We start from the raw sequence: 4,458 nt of genomic DNA, 5'->3' as shown, positions 1-4,458 counted from the left end.
CAGGACATCACGTGAAAGTCCTATCAGACAATCGTACAGCAGTAGCATATGTGAACCATCAGGGGGGCACCCGTTCTCGGTCATTAATGAAAATAGCGGGAAGAATCCTGACTCTAGCAGAACGTCAGTTCCTCTCATTATCGGCCCTGCATATCCGAGGGGTGGACAACCTGAAGGCAGACTTTCTGAGCAGGAACCGGTTGAAGCAAGGCGAATGGTGCCTAAAAGAGTCCATTTTCCAACAGATTATGCTTATGTGGGGGAAACCCATAATAGATCTCTTCGCCTCAAAAACCAACAGAAAGGTTCAAAAGTTCTGCTCTCTAAGTCCAGCAGACATGCCACTGGCGGTAGACGCCTTCAGGATAAAATGGACATCAGGTCTCCTGTACGCCTTCCCTCCGATTTGCCTCATTCCATTAGTCCTGAAGAAGATCAGGGAGGACCGAGCCAGAGTAATTATGATAGCTCCCTTTTGGCCAAAAAGGCCGTGGTTCTACTGGCTAAGAGTGATGTCAGTGACAGACCCATGGGTGCTCCCAGAGGACCACGACCTCCTAACACAGGGTCCCTTCAATCACCCTCCGAACTCCAGGTTGCATTTGACAGCCTGGAATTTGAAAGGTCACTGTTAGAGAAAAAAGGGTTTTCACAAAGGTTAATTTCCACCCTAATCAGTAGCAGAAAGCCAGTGACTACAAAAATATACGGGAGAATATGGAGAAAATTTTTGTCCACCTCAGGCCCAATACGGGAGGGAGAAGTACCAGTGAAGGCAGTGCTAGAGTTTCTGCAAAGGGGTTTAGACTTGGGCTTAGCTGTCAGCACCCTCAAAGTACACGTTTCAGCCCTGGCAGCATTATTCAACCATGACCTAGCAAATGATAGATGGGTGGCCAGGTTTATCCGGGCCTGTACTAGAGCTAACTCTGTCCCATCTCCTAAACCTCCTCCCTGGGATCTAAACTTAGTCCTATCATCTCTAACAGAAAGTCCATTTGAACCACTAGACGTGACATCAGATAAAGTGTTAACTTTAAAAACAGCCTTATTAGTGGCACTTACATCGGCACGTAGGGTGGGGGACTTACACGCACTGTCAGCAGACCCGCCATACACTCAGGTTATGGACGATAGAGTTGTCTTAAGATTAGACCCAGCATACCTCCCTAAGGTAGTGTCGAAATTCCACAGAGCTCAGGAAATAGTCTTGCCGTCCTTTTGTCCTAACCCGAGAGGCTACATTGCTTAGATGTTAGGAGATGTATCCTACAATATTTAGAGATGACAAAACCCTGGAGGAAACAGAGGGCCCTGTTTGTTTCATATCAGGGGGCAAGGAAGGGCCTTAAAGCCTCTAAGCAAACTATAGCTAGATGGGTGAGAGAGGCCATCATACTAGCATATAGTAGTGCAGGCAGGGCTGTTCCAGAGGGCCTAAAAGCCCATTCCACGAGGGCCATGGCAACGTCCTGGGCGGAGAGAGCGGACGCCTCCATCGACCAAATCTGTAAGGCGGCCACTTGGTCCTCTCCATCTCCCTTTTTCAGACATTACAGATTAGACCTATCTGCTACCTCTGATCTCACATTCGGGAGAAGAGTATTACAAGCAGTAATCCCCCCCCTAAAGAGAATACAAATCTCTGTAACTCTCTCGTGGTGCCGTCATGTAGAATGGAAAAACACGGGTATTACATACCTGGTAATGTGTTTTTTCATGAGACATGACGGCACCCTTATATTCCTGCCCTATTTGATCACGTCATTAGTTGGGTGCATTATTAGTATTATACACTCCCTTGGTGTCGGAAATTTAGCAGTATTAAAGTTGTATTATTTTTGTGTACACTAACCTGCGGAGTTCCTCTCGTGCTCTGTAAAACAACTGATGCGGAGAGAGGAGCCGCCCCTTTTATCTTGAAGGTTTCCTGTCCTCGCTGGGCGGATCCCCTCTCTCGTGGTGCCGTCATGTCTCATGAAAAAACACATTACCAGGTATGTAATACCGTGTTTTGTCCTTAAAACTTATTCATCTGGCTCCATTTCTTTTTACACTGAAGTTTATGGAAAACGTGTTTGCTTACTGCATCAGTTTCAAATGGATGATTACTTGACCGAAAGTACACAAATAGCAAAAGACTGGCACATCCAAACAGAAAACAAGTGTGAATACATAGGTGTTTACTCAGAGTATCCATCTCCATATATAACAACAAAGTTGTACTCTGTAGCGCTATAGCATTCAAATTTCATAATTACCGTATTTTTCAGATTATAAGACTGACTCACCACCCCCCAAGTTTGGGGGGGGAGGGGGAAATGGGGGTGCGTCTTATGTATATACCTTATCGGTACCGTTGCTACAAGCCACAGGCTGGGACAAGGGGGTGCTGCTGCAGGGGCTCTGCCGACATTTTGGGGAAGGCCAGTGCCCCCCCGCAGTTAATGGTTTCCTGTGCGGTGGACTCTGGGGGAAAATGGTCGCTGGGGGGTGGTGCATGCGCAGATGGAGATCTCAACACCAAGAGCTCAGTGCTGACCCTCCACACAGAACCGCTTTCCTTTTGTGAGTTCATGCAAAGACCTATGACTTTTATGAGGGTTTTTTCTTTTTAGGAGTTATTCATAATGAACCCCTGTAAGGCTGTAGTTAAACTAGTGTATAGCATATGATGCAATATGTATTTTTATTTTACTCATTTATATAGTGCCATTAATTCCACAGCGCTTTACAGACATTGTGAGCCCCATCGGGGACAGTGATGATAATCTAGAATCCCTATCATATGTGTTTGGAGTGTGGGAGGAAACCCACACAAACACAGGGAGAACATACAAACGCCTTGCAGATGTTGTCCTTGGTTTGAATGCAGAACCCCAGCACTGCAAGGCTGCAGTGCTAACCACTGAGCCACCGTGCCTCCCATGCTAATGACTCTCTGCTCCAGCCCTGCTGCGAGTGTGAGGCGAGCGTCATGCTACTGTACTGTGATTCTATTGCACGAGAGAATTGGAGCACAGGTGTGGAGAAGATGAAATAATTTCTCAATCTCCTCCATGGCCTGACTCTGCATATACCGGACTGCACTGGAGTGACAACTGAGTGCAGTCTGTTTCACATGCACCCATACACTTGTGTGGGTGCGAGTGAGCAGAGTCTTGCTGCCAATCGCAGCATGCTGCCAATGTTCTCTCATGCCGAATCAGCATGAGAAAATAATTGTAGCTGTGAGCTGCCCCTCAGTATATCACTGGGCCAAGTGCTAAGTGATTGTCATAACACAGCAGAGTGCTATATGATAAGTGTGACTCCGGCCTCGGTCTATATTTGTTCTCTGTAAATCTGGTAAAATGTACAAATTGTAAATCTCTGCAGTTCCATCTGTTATATCGTCTCGAAGTCCAAGTGAAAGGCGATCCTCCAGTCATGGTTCCCTGGAAGTTTCACTCTGAGTGCTGGAGGGTGATGATGGAGGTTGTGCTGTTTTTGGTGTTGTAAATTTTAATAAAGTTGTGACCATTTGCCACCTCGTTGCAATGCTTTGTGGTTTTTTTTGTATTCTTCTGTCTGATTCATGGTTTGGGAGTCGGGGTCTATCACACGTCAGTCATATGGCTGGACGTCTGTCGACTGTACAGGACCCTCGCCTACCAGAGTGTGCAATTTGCCCCAGATGTTGCCCCTGCTCTGGTGAAGAGGAATCAAGCATTATGTTACAACTGTGCACTAGGGTGACCGGATCTCATATGGGGGGGGGGGAATGTCAGAATCTTGTTCGTCTGGACCCCACAAAACTATTCCCCTTTCCAGATAGCCAAAATTTGAGCTCGATCAAACGACGTTAACCCGTGCCGCTCGTCGCTCAAAGTTTGAAAAAATCCAAATTAAGGTATTTTAAGATTTGGGTATTTTGCATAGTCTGTTAGACTATAAAGAATGTGACAACAACATTGCAGAAATAGCCCTGACCAAATTTTCGAACCATTTGTGGTATTTGAATGCAGAGTTGGTGGGATTATGGTTTTTTGATCCTACCATTACAGACAATGAAAAGTTGTTAATGGCTAATAAATTGCTCAGTAGCACAGATGAACCATCAGAGCACGCTAACCTACATGAGTTGATAATTTTACATAGTTATCTAATCTATTCTAGAGCTTTTGTTAAAGTAGTTTTTGAAACGTCAGAATATAATGCTCGGCATTTGCTTACAACTTGCAGGACATATTGCTTTTGTTCTTCATCTTTTGTCAGAAGGTCGTTAAAGTCGGTTACTTCCTACCTCTTTTAATTTTTCTTTCCTAACTTTTGGATTTACAACCCTAGCGTGCTCTGATGGTTCATCTGTGCTACTGAGCAATTTATTAGCCATTAACAACTTTTCATTGTCTGTAATGGAGGGATCAAAAAATGATAATCCCACCAACTCTGCATTCAAATACCACAAATGGTTCG

The sequence above is a fragment of the Dendrobates tinctorius genome, unplaced genomic scaffold, assembly GCF_039654945.1.
Source record: "Dendrobates tinctorius isolate UK_male_01 unplaced genomic scaffold, ASM3965494v1 ptg000016l, whole genome shotgun sequence".
In the NCBI taxonomy this organism is placed as follows: domain Eukaryota; kingdom Metazoa; phylum Chordata; class Amphibia; order Anura; family Dendrobatidae; genus Dendrobates; species Dendrobates tinctorius.
This window is presented reverse-complemented; position numbering follows the sequence as displayed.